General features: G+C 33.1%; 1 protein-coding gene and 1 non-coding gene across 2 annotated transcripts in view; both read left to right on the top strand.

The window, feature by feature from the left end:
- Nucleotides 1-14,676, top strand: part of MDGA2 (MAM domain containing glycosylphosphatidylinositol anchor 2) — an 826,502-nt gene that overhangs the window by 746,347 nt on the left and 65,479 nt on the right. The window lies entirely within an intron of this gene.
- LOC125121648 (U6 spliceosomal RNA) lies at nucleotides 11,999-12,105 on the top strand. The gene has a single exon (XR_007133535.1). It is a non-coding gene; the product is annotated as a U6 spliceosomal RNA (small nuclear RNA).

Genomic DNA, 14,676 nt, shown 5'->3' with positions numbered 1-14,676 from the left:
TCTTTAGAGTTGACATTGAGTAGAGACATGAATGAAGTCATAAAATATGAGCCAGAAAATTACTCATCTTAGAGATAAAAGCAACACATAAATACATCAGAGGAAGATAAATGCACTTGTAAACTATATATTTTTATATTTAGTTTTGTGGGCAATATATCTTCAAATGTCTATTGGAAAATGAGAGTAGTTCAGTGACAAGAAAAAGGGGTGGACCAAATTCAAAATTTTTAGTGTGAATCTGATTATTAAAATAATAAAACGGCCAACAGAAGAGGATAGAACATTTTTCTAATTGGAAGTGTGATTAGCATCCATAGTATTAGGATGAGAAGACTGATAAGGCACTAATTATGCAGAAGATGAAAATGCACAGTCCACAACTGATTTGCTAGAAATTAAAACAAGCAAAGAATGAAACTTTGTTTGTAATTAGGATTGCTCAATGAGAGACAGTTAGTAATTAATTTTTTGTGTTGGATTGAGTTTTTATTAGCTATCTGTCAGTTAGTCTAAGTAATGGCAGAACATTTTGTCAGGAGGAACAAAATACTTTTTTTCCTGATCCAGAAAGTAAGACACATCTTTCTACTGAGTAATTGACTTGATAATGCTCATATATTAATTCAATAAGTGCAAGTATAGACTGGGAATATGACAGTGACTCAAAAAAAAATCCTTAACTATGTACATTTGCATTATAGAGGATAAATTAATGCATTGTCAGACAGTTATAAAGATCACTGAGTTCTGGCAATAAATTGAACTTTATGTTTTGGAGTGCTTCATTTTTTGTCACTAGCTGATCAGTCAGATTGCTATTGAAAGCAACTGGCAATAAACTGTAGTTTTCTATATTTTAGTACTATTTTGTATAACCAGATAATAACTTGATAAATTTTAATATTTCATAAATATTACACACTCCTCCGTTTTGATTTCCTTATGTTTGCTTCTATTTCCTATTTGTGTGTGGTTTAGTGTGTGTATGCAAAATGACATAAACTGTGTGACATCAATAATTATGTATGAGATAGTTTGCATGTAACCTCAAAAGAATATAAATAAAAGTATAATCATAACTTGAAATATAATGAGTAACTTTGCCAAGTGAAACAAATGAGACATGGTTTTGTGTTCATGCAAAGTTACTGCTTAGTATTTTGATATAGATTTCAAAAAGTCCCACATGCTCAAAAACAGCTCTCCCAGTCTTGCGATTGCACCACTGGGGATTGCTTTGTACATCTGAAATCTTTTCTGTCATTATTAGTCTTCTTGCATAAAGTAAATACTCCAGGCAAGGTGAAATCCTGGATTTTTCATCTAAGTTAAAGATTTAGCAACTTATCTCAGAATAACTTACTAGATAATGGTCTTGTGAGAATGAAATGAGCTGAAGGATAATCATCTAGGCTAGAGAAAGCTTCTGGGAGATTAAAATTTTTTTCCGATTGTCTGTTTTACACAGGGTTGTCCCTGCATGTCCCATTAATTTTGTTGTAATAGAGCTGTGACTTCTCCATGCCTTCTCACAGCTGCAGAAATTCACATTTACTTCCAGTGGTTCTACATAATCTAACCTGGTAACAGCATTTCAGAGATTGGGATATAGATTCCCAAGAATGAATGTGTGAATTTTCTAAAAAGCAAGGATATTGAGACCCTGAATTTAGATGTATTGAAGGAGGATTCACTTGAGTCTAGAGTTTTTAGTCACATTTCATGTCACAAATTTATGGATTTTTTAAAATAATTATATATGCTATTTATTATGCCTAATTCTTTAAAAGAAACCTTGCTTATATGAACACTGGGAACATATTAACTTGTGTATTAGAGACATTATCTTTAATGAGATTTGATAAAAATAAAGGACACAGGTACGAATTTTCTCACGTGTTCTTAAAATGTTTGAATACTTAATAATACTTCTGTTTTGGGCTGTTCATCTGACAATTGTATTAGGCTCAAAAAAGTACTTAGCCTCACTGACATGTGCTATATGTCTTTTTTAAAATGCATTATAATGTTTAAAATTAGCACTTTTATTATTAATGGCAGCATTATAATGACAGTGTTGTGATTTATAGTAAAATGTTCAAAGTAAATCTGAAATATATAAATTTTTAAGAATTTTTTTCTTTTTTTAGCAAATGTATATTTTGAAACCATCCTTGTTTACACAGTGATACAAATCAACTCAAAATTCTGTAATTTTAATTTTTGTAGTTAATATAAAATTATTTTACAGTGTGTTCTAGGTTTGACAATCATAATTAGATAACCACAAAATAACAGTAAGCAAGGAGCTCCCTTGTAGTGCAGTGGGTAAAGGATTAGCATTGTCACTGCAGAGGCTTGAGTTGATGCTGTGGCACAGGTTTGATCCCTGGCCCAGGAACTTCTTCATTCTTCAGGCGCAACCAAAAAAAGAAAAAAAAAAAGCAGTCAAAAATTGCTGTATAGAAAGGTATTTAGTATCATTTCAACTTCAAAAAAACATTCTTTGGAAACCAGACTATCATAATAAATACTCAAGTAATGCTTAGTTAATGAGCAAAAACATAAGCCAAGATAAAGTAGGAAATTTTTGCGGTAGAACAAGAAGAGCATTCCATTATGCTGTATAGTAACATGATAGGCACATATATTAGACTGACAATAAGTTCAAGTGGGTTTTGTTGGAATATACAGTAATTATATTGGCTATCTGACATGGCAGCTCTATGATGGAAGTCAGGAAGGGAAATGAAATATTTTCTTTGACTGGAAACAGAATAAAGTTCTCCCAAGTCAAGTACAGAATTGGACATTTTGGTCAAGATTAGAAAATAAAACTTTTGAAACATCAAAAAAATTATCTTTAGGTATTAAAAAGTCAAAGCATATAATGAACTATCAATTTTATCTGTAAAAGCCACACTAGACTAACTCTACCTTAACACTACAATTAAAAGAATCTACTTCTTGACATTTTAAAGAAAACATAATTTCATTTTCTGGTGAAATCTATTACAAGGTGGAAATTAGATTGTACAACCAAAAAAAGAAACACTGATTAATATGTGTATTTAACTAGATCTCTGGAAGCCCAGTGCCTTAGAATTCGCTGAAGATGAAAAATTGCCATACAAAGTGGTGTAAATCTTGAGAAAAATGCATGTTTTCTTAACCATAAAATGCTAGAAGCATTACTTTGAACGTAAAGCAAATTCTTACTCATTATTAGTTGATAGCATGAGGATATTATGGCTATATATGAAGCAATAAAGATAGACAAATAGGGGTCCCCGTCGTGGTGTAGTGGAAACAGATCCAACTAGGAACCAGTGGGTTTCATAGGGTTGTGGGTTCGAACCCTGGCCTCACTCAGTGGGTTAAGGATCCAGCATTGCCTTTATATCACAGATGCGGCTCAGATCTGGCGTTGTTGCGACTGTGGTGTAGGCCAGCAGCTGGAGCGCCAATTAGACCCTTAGCCTGGGAACCTCCATGTGCCATGAGTGCAGCCCTAAAAAAAAAAAGCAAAAGCAAAAAAAAAAGACAAATACTGGTAACTATTGTATTTTGTATTACATGCTCTTTTTATTAATGCAGTGCAAGGCCCACCTAGGCACAATTCCTTTATTTATTTATTTATTCATTTATTTTATTTATTTTCAGATGCAGATGCTTAAAAAAAAGGCCACTCAGTTATAGAAAAAATATTTTTAGCATAGCAAAAAAGCTGGTATTTTAGAAAAACATAGATTTTCCTTTCTAATCAGCATAATTTTTATGTATTCAAATGTATGCTGAAAAGGTATTAAAACCATATTTGGGAAGAGATAAAAAGCACATCCTATATATAGTGCCTACGTACAATGAGGGGAAAAAGAAATGTATCTGTAAAGAAGTAGACTGTGGGGTTCCATAAATCTGAAGGATTTTATCCTTTTTTAAAAAGACATCTAAGCAAAATATAAAATATTAAGTTCATTTTATTGATAAATACACAGATAATTGTTTATATTATCTGTACATTTCTACAGTTTGACATTTTTCATAGTTTAAAAATTGTCTTAAAATTGTAATGCTTCCTTAGTTCAGATTTTCTTTGTCACACAGTCTAATGATCTTCATGCACTTAAAGCAAATATTTAGCCAGCTCAGTTATTAGTAGAAAGGAAAATCTAATAGTGAATTATGGTGGAGTTCCCATAATGGCACAGCAGAAACAAATCCAAACAGGAAGCATGAGGTCCGGGTTCAATCCCTGGCCTCTCTCAGTGGGTTGAGGATCTGCTACTGCTGTGAGCTGAGGTGTAGGTAGCAGATGCGGCTTGGATCTGATGTTTCTGTGGTTGTGGCACCGGCTGACAGCTGTAGCTTCGATTGGACCCCTCACCTGGGAACCTCCATATGCCATGGATGTGGTCCCAAAAAGAAAAAAAAAGTGAATTATAACATAGTGTTAATAGTGCATTTAATCTACAGAATTATATATTCCATAATGTTCAAATATCAGTTTGATGGCTACCGGTGGATTTTAAATACCACCTTTATATTACTACTGAAGAAACTACAGCCTTCAAATTTCCTGATGGACCCAAATGCAAACAGCTAATGGTTATAAAAACAGAAATAAAAACCAAATAATCAGACTTAGGTATTCAATCCTTAATCATCCAGGAGCATATTGCTTTTAAGACATTTTGACTCAGTTATAAGCCTTTTCTAAATGTGACAAATCTTGTTAGGTAATGTCCTTGGGCTTTTATAAGATTTTATCAATATGTAGGCCACATTATAGCTGTCGTTTTAAAATAAAGATATAAAAGAACAAATACAACAAAAAGTCCCACTTGAAATAGAAGCAAAATCATATGAAAGCACTTCATGTCCCCAGAAGTCTAGGAAGGTACATAACAGAGTCATTAAATACACTCCAGTATTCAAAAATGCAGCTTAGGGGTAGGGAATTGTATTTTAAATAATGTGCAACTTCTCTTTTCACCATAATTACAGTGAGATCTTTTGTTCATTACCCAGCTTCCCTGATTTATTTGTCTCCTCACGCTATTACTCTCTGATATATATATTTAAGTATTCTTGTTGTTTAGTATTGTTTACTACTTGAAATGTTAGTTTCAACTAGGAAATATTAGTTTCAAGTTGTTAGTTGCATACTGAAATGTTAGTTTTGTAAAAGTTGAATATTTTCATTTTAGTATTAGCATTATTATTACTGTTACTGTTACTTTTTTTTGCTATACATTCCTAGTATCTAGAAATGGAATACTATATATCTTTTGTCTTTAAATAACAGACATATAATAGGCACTCAGTATATCTTTTGTAGTAAGTTTTATGATGGTATATAATTAAAAAATCTAATTATCATTTATGTGAATAATGAGAAGTAAAATAATATAGTAATAATTCAAATGTTAAAACTTTCATTTAAAATTAAGATCTCGATGGCACTGTTGAAAAGATGAACTAAAACTAATTTAAAAATAGAAACCTTGGGAGTTCCCATTGTGGTTCGGAAGCTTAAGAATTCCACAAGTATTCATGAGGATGCTAGTTTGATCCCTGGCCTCACTCAGAGGGTGAGCTGTGGCATAGGTCACAAACACGGCTTGGATTGCTATGGCTGTGGTATAAGCTGGCAGCTACAGCTCCGATTTGACCCATAGCCAGGGAATTTCCATCTGTTGGGGTGGAGCCCTAAAAAAAAGAAAAAAGAAAAAAATAGAAACATTTATTTAAATGAAGGCATTATATCATTTTTGCAGTTGCATATGGCTTACATAAAATCTTTTCGTGTAAAGCAAGGGGAAACTAATAGCAAATACTATGATTATGTATCTCATGAAGAGAGGGAATGGAAAGAAGGAGGTTAATTAGCCACTCTGGATTTGGACTATAGTAACATTTGTAAAGGCCTTATAAAGTCACTGCTGAAATCTCCTCCACAAGCCCAAGCAATATTGTCTGTGGTGATGAATGATTAAGATCCCTGCATGAGCCACAGATATCTCTTTGTAGGATTACTCCCAGGCTTGACATAGTTCTTCTATTAAGCTATGCCAAGGTGGTCCAGAGCAAGCTCCATCCTTGGCCACAGGCTCAGCTCACCATGTTTAAGCTCTAGCAGTGAGCCTGGGGAAAGGAAAGGTGTGAGCATGGTTCTCCAAAGTGGTCTGAAAGGTGAGAGACAATCACAGATTGGTGAAATAGCATCTCCAGTTGCATACAGGCATGCAGTAAGAGATTTGGGTCTATTTAATCCTTTGTGTTCTTTCTCTGTGTTTGGCACAAACCTGTGGTGCAGTAAATATTTGCTGAATAAATTAATGAATATATGTGAAGCAATTTAGCTGAACATTAGTACTTAGTTTGATTTCTTTTCCTTTACAGTTTGAAAATACTGCTCTAATATCTTTTGTATGCACTGATGATACTGAGGAGCATATTGTCAATTGGATTTTCTGCTTTTTGTTGTTGAATAACCCCTTTGCTAGAAGCTTCCAATATTTTCTGTTTCTTCGATAGTCTTACATTTCACTATAACAAGTTAACATGTGTTTTTGTGTGTCTTTTCCTCACCATTATGTATAATTTTTAGTGCTTTAAAAGTATTTTAATTATGAAATAATTTAAAATGTTTAAAAGAAGTTTTATTTTGAAATAATTATAGATTTATGAGATGCTACAAATTGTACTGGGAAGTCCCATGAACCCCTTCTCTAGCCCATTCCCAGGCAAAATCCCACACAGTATATTATCAAAATCAAGAAATTGACATTTAGTACATTCGGTAGATTTTAATAAGAGTTCTGTAGGTGTGCAGACACTCATTTGCCTCTCAGGGAAACTTCTTTACCCCTGCTGTGGAAAAGCTTTATCATGTGTAGTCATTTCCTCCAGGAACAATTTCTTTTCTCCCCACTGTTCTCCAGGAAAGAAGAGTGGGGAGGAAAGAAAATACTCAGCTACTAGTCTGCCTATGACTAGCATTATCCACTTCCCAGCCTTTTAAATGGTATGATTAATTTTTGGCTTCTCAGCAGGAAAAGCCTGAGCAAAAATCAACCCATAACAACGATGGAGGCGGGGAAGAAAAAGAATCATGTTCTAACCTATTTCTTCTTTGTGATTGACCCTTTTTCCTTTAGGGTTTACAATTTATTTCCCTACCTTCTCCTACCCACCCCCCACTGCTCCCACCAGGTCCATTAGTCTCCCTCTTGCTTTCATGGGGTCTCCAGGTCTAAGTTTAGAGAAAAACAAAAATTCTGTTAATTTTCTGTTTATTGAGACCTTCAATGACCATTAAATACTTTGTTTGCTTAGTCTTTGCTAGCATTTATATTGTGTTCCAATATTTTTGTTGATGCTATCTCTCTAATTAAAATGAATGGCACCTTTTGTCTTAAATACTTGACTGACCTTGATGTATTAGTTCCTTGGCCTGGAGTATTTGCTTTTAATCTTTCTTCCCAAACTTTAATTTTCGTTTTCTTTAAAGAAGCCACTAAACAACATGTGATTGCCATTACCTTATATGATTTGTCAAGTCAAGTACCAGAGAACCTGTCCATGAATAACATCTGCAAAGTTTTAGTGTTACCTCCCTAGACCTAACCACTTGATAAATCTATACTTGGATTGCCTTAGGTGCCTCTCAAATGTAAATGTGTCTGAATGCTAACCTGTTCTATTTCCAGGGTGGGTGGTCTTCCTCCAGAGATCCATTACACTAAATAGCCCCATCACCCATCAAGCCAGAGATAAACTGGAAAAATTCTCAATACTTTTGTTTCATTCCTCATATCTAGCTCATCACCAGTTTCTGCCAGTTTTATCTCTTGAATATCCTCACATCCTTTCACCTTTATCCATCTCTACTACCATCACAAAATCCAATATCTTGCTGGAGAAATTACTAGATCCTCATGCTAAATAAACTTCAAGATGTTTTTCAAAATTATCTATTATATTTTTAATGATTAATATTTTATTTTGATTATGTAAACTCCTGTATATATTAAGAATTCTAACATAAATTTCAGAAATATTCTTCCATGTACTTCTAATTCATGTGTTATTTTTATGGTGCATATTTAAAACTTCTTATATAATATTTTATTTTCCATTTATGATTTCTGAATTTTAGGTCTTCTTGAAAAAGCCTAGCACACTCAAAGATCTAAACAAAATCTCAAATATTTACTTCTAATACTTTTGTGATTTCACTTCTCACTTTAAAATTAGAGAATAGCTGTAATTTATTTTGATACATTTTTAAATTAAAGAAAATTAATAAAAAGATTATATTCCCCAAACTAGGTCAAATCCCCATGTTAATCATGTTATATATTCTCAGCTCATAATTACACGTTTTGAATGATAATTAAGTTAATCTGTCTCTGACTGCACTCTTTCTACATATCAATTGCCTCTCAAAAATAATACTAGTCTTAAGACTAGCAAATGTAATTATTGTTACATTAGCTAACATGTGATGCTTACTTTGTGTCATTGTTTTGAGCATCTTACATGTATTAACTCTTTTAATTTTCATATCATCTCAGAGGCAGTTACTAGTTTAGATTTTTAAGCTCTGTGAAGAACAAAGATGCTGTCTAATTTGTTTAATAATCTCTCAATAGCTGGTTTTGAATGAATTAATCAACCGATTATATTATTCAGCCTTTTCCATCGAAGTAAAATATAATGGACTTCTGTTATTGAAAATACAAATGACCTTAATATACACCTTTTCATAACATATTGCTTGTTTGTCTGATTGTTCATTTTCAAATACAATATTATCAGAACGCTTTGATGAAAGTGATGATTATTTTTGGAAATTGACAGGAATACGAGATCTAGTTATAAGGATAATATTAAGTTAAAATATTTCTGCATAGGCATATTTCATTGGAGTGATACTAGATTATATGCTTAATAATATATGTAAACATGTTAGTAAAGAGTAATAACCTACATATGGACTTCACATATAGATAATGTAAATATCACATTATAGATTTTCTGGAAAACATTTAAATATGTTATTCTGTAATAAGACATTGGTTGCTTCAACTGCCAACTCATTTTGCACCATTTGAGGGGAAGGGGCTCATGTATATCATTTCTTTAAACAAAAGACAGTTGATATATTACTGTTTCAATCTTTACTAATGAAAATTTATAGAATGATTTTGGTAATTATCTCTTCCCTAAAACTGGAGCTAGTTTCATGTTATAGAAAAGACATATAACTAGCCAAACATCTGTAGTCAGTGACATTTTTTAGATAAGGTCAATGTTGGCTTCTAAAATTATTGCTTTTAATTTAATTGTCGTATATGAAAGGAGTATAAAAATGTGATTATAGGACAATATGACACACCTTTAGTTTAAGCTCCAAGAACTTGTGTATTTAAATTTCTCTTTAGTGAGAAAACTTTGTTTTTGGAAATCTGTACACTCAAATTTCTAATACTATATTGTAGAATATTAGATTGTTGTTCACATAAAGTTTACTTCTTCTCAGTTCTGGTCTTCATGGAAAGAATCTATCTGTACCCATAGTTGTTGAGCATGGGTGTGTGATATGCTGCTATCATTATGGGATACATGCAGATATGTTACATATTCATTCTGAGCCTAGGCATTCAGAGACCTTGCATGATTCTGCTCACTCTCTGGGACCAACTGGTATCATCAGGGAAACAAATTTACCGTAGGTAGCTGGTTGGTTCAACATAATGAAACATGTAGAATTGACTTGAATTTTATCTGTAACTAGTGACAAGCCCAATCAAACCTAGCTTATATAGCAGGAACCTAACCAACCTGCAGATGCACAAGCAAGAAACAAATGCTTGTTGTTTTGTGTCATTAAGATTTTCTGGTTAACTGTAACACAGCATTGTTGTGCAGTAGCTAAATTAAACAAATGTACTATTATATTTTCCTTAATGTCTAATATTGCAATTTTGCAAAGTGAAGAAAAAATTAACACAACCATAATCTGTTTTATTAGAAATATCTGGAAAAATTTATTTTATAATTTTACATTGAGTAAACTCAATAGTCTGTATTTTTTAAGATATAAAGAAAAAGGAACAATTTTTTTGGCATCTGTAATAAGATTTTGTATAGTTGCATATAATTGAAAAGAGCAAAAGAAAAATGAGAAAGATGTTTATTTCTATCTCACATAGAATACCTTCAAATATCAGCAATCCAGTGTTGCAATGTAGCCCCATAGTATCATCAGAGACCTAAGGTTATAGCTTTCTTTTTCACTATCAGAAGGCCTGTCTTTCATGCCCAAGGTTACCTGGCGATCTAAGATAGCTGCTAGAACTTAAGTCATCAGAAATTAAGCACAGGCCAGAATCAAAAGTAAAGAAATAAAATCCTTAAAAAACAAACAAAAACAAATAGTCCTTACTGGCTGTTTTACGCTATCTGCACTAGCTTTCCTAGAAGCACCATGCAGCAACTCTACTTACCTTTCATTGGCCAGGATTAGATCATGTGACCACATCTTGTTTAAATGGAGCCTCAGAAAGATAGCACTAAAAATTGGGTTCTCTTGCTAAAGAGCAAGGTGACTAGGAATGAGTTAGGAAGTGTTGCTTTATTTATTTACCAAGAAAAGTTATTGTATGTTATTGGCCAGGTCAACTGAAAAAAAAAAATGCGCCATATGAGAGTTATAAGTTTTACTTAAGTTTTATTTGGGGAAAAATGAGGACTATACCCCAGAAGTCAGCATTTCAGAAACTGCTCCAAAGAGGGAGTAGAAAGTCAGTATATATATACAAGGAAGGGGGATACATTCAGCCAAGCACGCATTTTGGCAGAGGCTTACTACTATTCAGCAGGAGCAGATGTCACCATTAATGATTTTAGAGCTTTTCTAGGTATGAGGTGATGCAGGAATTGAGTTCATAAAGTTTTCTCCTAAAAATATCTAACTATCTAAAGGCCTTTTCTGCCAATTTTCCTAGAGCACAGAGATCTCCACCTTGAACTCCTTTTGGGGTGTGTTGAAGGTCAGCAGCTGCAGTGGCTAGTGACCTAATTCTTGTAGAGAAGTATGGCAAGTGCCAGTTTTTAGTTGGCAGCCATAAACTCAGTAAAAAAGTTAAGACTTTATATCTCAGGAAATTTTTAAATCTAAAATTCCTAAGATTCAGAAAAAAATGTGCACAGAGTTTGAAACTATATTTGAAGTGTGTTTTAATATGTTATATAATAATCCCATTATCTTGTTCACTCACCCCTTCATTTTCAGTTTAGCAGATATGGTTTAAAAAGAGCTTACTCTGCTGTTTTCTCAATATTTTTGTTTTTTCATGCCAGTCTAGTTAGGTGATTTTGAATAAATGAAAAAACTTATCAAAGTTGTGCCGTGTTTATCATGAAAAGCGAATATTGTTGTATTTTTTCCAAAATGCAGCAAGAGATGCTAATCTCTCTTTACACATTTGTGTAAGCATTATTTGTTTTTCTTATTGTTTTTCTTCTAAGCCTACAATTGAAAACCAGTTGAACGATTTAGACTTTTTAATCATCATCAATAATTGAATTACAGCTATAGTATATCAATACATTTAGGTTATAATAGTTTCTATTATATAAAGTTTATCGAAACATATTAACCTGAGGATTCTCTCTATGAGGGTCAAATTGATTGCCCAAATGAATAGCTATTTAAGTGGTATCAAGCTAATGTATTCTAACAAAACCTAGAAAATATTCATGGTGATATTATAGATTTCAAATAAGTTTAATTGAATAATTCATTAAAGTACCTAGTGGGCATTCAATAATGTTAGCTGTTACTATAAATAACATTACAAAAGCATAACACTCCAATAATTAGAGCAGGAAAATAAGATCAAAGTACTTTGGTGGCAATATGTAGGATGGGAAGGAATCAGAATTTGCTACTAGTGAAGAGATCAATTAAAAGGCTATTAGAGTGCTCACTTCTGTAGCACATGTACTGAAACTGGAACAATACAGAGAAGATTAACATGTTCCCTGTGCAAGTATGACATGCAAATTTGAGAAGTGCTCCATATTTAAAAAAAAAGGCTGTTACAGAAAGTTGTCAATGAGAAATGGAGGGGCCAGGTGGCATTTGCAGAATCTAAATACAAAGCTATTAGTAATGAATCTAGAACATGGCAGTAGCAAAATATCTTACAGATGTAAAACAGTACACTGGGGTTATTCATAAAAGGAAAGACACGATTATGATTGTGATCTTTGAAATACCAGGATGAAATGCCAAAATTGAAACCCTAAAAACTGATCTATTTTACACCCTGAAAAAATGAACTTAATGAAGAAAGATGCTGCCTGAACTGCTTAATTCCAGTTTATTAGGGTTAAAATTTGTAGTGAATTCATCTTTAGGTCGAGGTGTCCTTTTACCTTCTGATCCAAGCATGGCAAGAAAATAATTAGACTGTTATTTCCCACCTTGATAGGAAAACAGTTTTTCTTCTAGAGTGATCACTACCCTCTAAAGACTGATTATTTTTACTGTTCTAATGGTCTCTTGGGTGGTTTTCAGTGTCATTGTTTTTTTTAACAGATGAAAGTAATAAATGCATGGTTGAAGGGGTATGCTGGTAATATAGGCAAATTCTTTCCTGAGGCAATATGAAATACCCTGTCACTTAATGATTTATATAATAGTTATGAGCACAGAACTCAGTACAACCAAAACATGCATTCACTGGAGTCTCAAAATAAAATTCAAAAGCAGAATCTCAATCCACTTCAACTGTCAGGACTCACAAAATCAAACCTTTTTGTATGACAAATCTTCCTCCAGAAGATAGTTTCATTATCTTAGTCTATCACCCATTGCTGTGTAATTCAGTTCAACATAATTAGGCCTGCCCTAGTGTAAAAATTCTTTATCACTTTTCTAAGAGGATGTGAATAAAGTGCACATTGGTTTAAAAAAAAAAAAGCTGTGAAAACAACACATTTAATTTCAAGCAAAGGCTTGAAATTGGACACTATTGGGTTCCTATATCATCTCTTGCTTCTTACCAACCATGTGACGTAGAAAAGTTTATCAATTCTTTGTTTCAGTTGCCTTGACTGAGGAAATCTATATGATAATACCAACCTCACTGGAATTTTATAAAAATTAAATGAGGAGTTACTGTCATGGCTCAGTGGTAATGAATCCAACTAGTATCCAGGAGGATGAGGGTTCAGTCCCTGGCCTTGTTCAGTAGGTCAAGGATCTGGCATTGCCGTGAGCTGTGGTGTAGGTTGCAGATGCAGCTCTGATTTGACTCCTAGCCTGTGAACTTCCATATGCTGTGGCTATGGCCCTAAAAAGACAAAAACCAAAAAAATTAAATAAAAAATAATGTGTAAAATTTTTAGTACAATGCTTGTCAACAGCGAGTCTTCAAAAAGTTGGTAGCTATTATTTTTTACTTTTCTTATCAGACAAAAATACTTCAATAATTTAGTTGAGTATTCCCAGCTATCATCCCAAATTGCAGTTCTATAAACTGTGGAAGATGAGTCAAATGCACTTTTAAAGGATCATTCTCTCTGATGTCTGATGGTTGGATTAAGAGGCATACTATACAGGAATCATTTATGCACCCTGCCCTGTGGGGTCGCAGTGAATTAGAGGGATCATATTTCACTACTGTTTATGCTTAAGGAGAGTATAGACCTGAAGAGAATCTTTAAGTAAGCTCACTCTTTTTTTTTGTCTTTTGTCTTTTTAGGGCTTCACCCATGGCATATGGAGGTTCCCAGGCTGGGGGTAGAATCAGAGCTATAGCTGCTGGCCTAGGCCACAGCCACAGCAACACGGGATGTGAGCTGTGTCTGAGATCTACACCACAGCTCATGGCAATGCCAGATCCTTAACCCCCTGAGCCAGGCCAGGGATCGAACCCACATCCTCATAGATACTAATAGGGTTCCTTAACCATTGAACCATGATGGGAACTCCAGGTAAGCTCACTCTTTGATTAATTTCTTAATTCCTACGCAAAGAACACTATAGTTGTATTTATTCCTAGAAATTTAAATATGGTATTAAAATATGAATGTACTGTAGCTACATTTTTATATTTAAAATGAGTGTTAAATTATATTCCTTAAAAGAAACATATTCCATTTTTAACAGAGTTGTCATTTGTACCTTTAGAATTCATGTTTCTCATAATGGGATAATTTTCCCACAGGGAGATACATTAGCCTGACCATGATCAAAGTGACACTTCTTCTGAGCTAGAACCACTCATATTCATTTCTACTACATATTAACATATTTACTTAAGTTTGATAGGAACTTTTTTAACATTTTCAAATTCGTTTTATTTTTAAACCTTCAAATGTTTTACTATAATCATAATGTAAAATGATTCATTACCAAAAAATGTCCAGTAATAAGGCAATGCTTTGGGTGATGAATTATAGTTATTAGAATTTTACATTCTATTCTTTAGATAAACACAAACTATTCTTTATACACTGATAAAAGATTAGTGAAATACCACATCAAGATTTGTATATGTCCTCTTTCCTGTCAAATCTTTTAAATTCTATCAAATCATAACTACAGTTTATCTTTAAATTTATTACTAAGTAATCTCATAAAAAAGAAAA

The sequence above is a fragment of the Phacochoerus africanus genome, chromosome 2, assembly GCF_016906955.1.
Source record: "Phacochoerus africanus isolate WHEZ1 chromosome 2, ROS_Pafr_v1, whole genome shotgun sequence".
Lineage (NCBI taxonomy): Eukaryota > Metazoa > Chordata > Mammalia > Artiodactyla > Suidae > Phacochoerus > Phacochoerus africanus.
The sequence above is the reverse complement of the archived record's forward strand: the minus strand, read 5'-3'. Positions and strand labels throughout refer to the sequence as shown.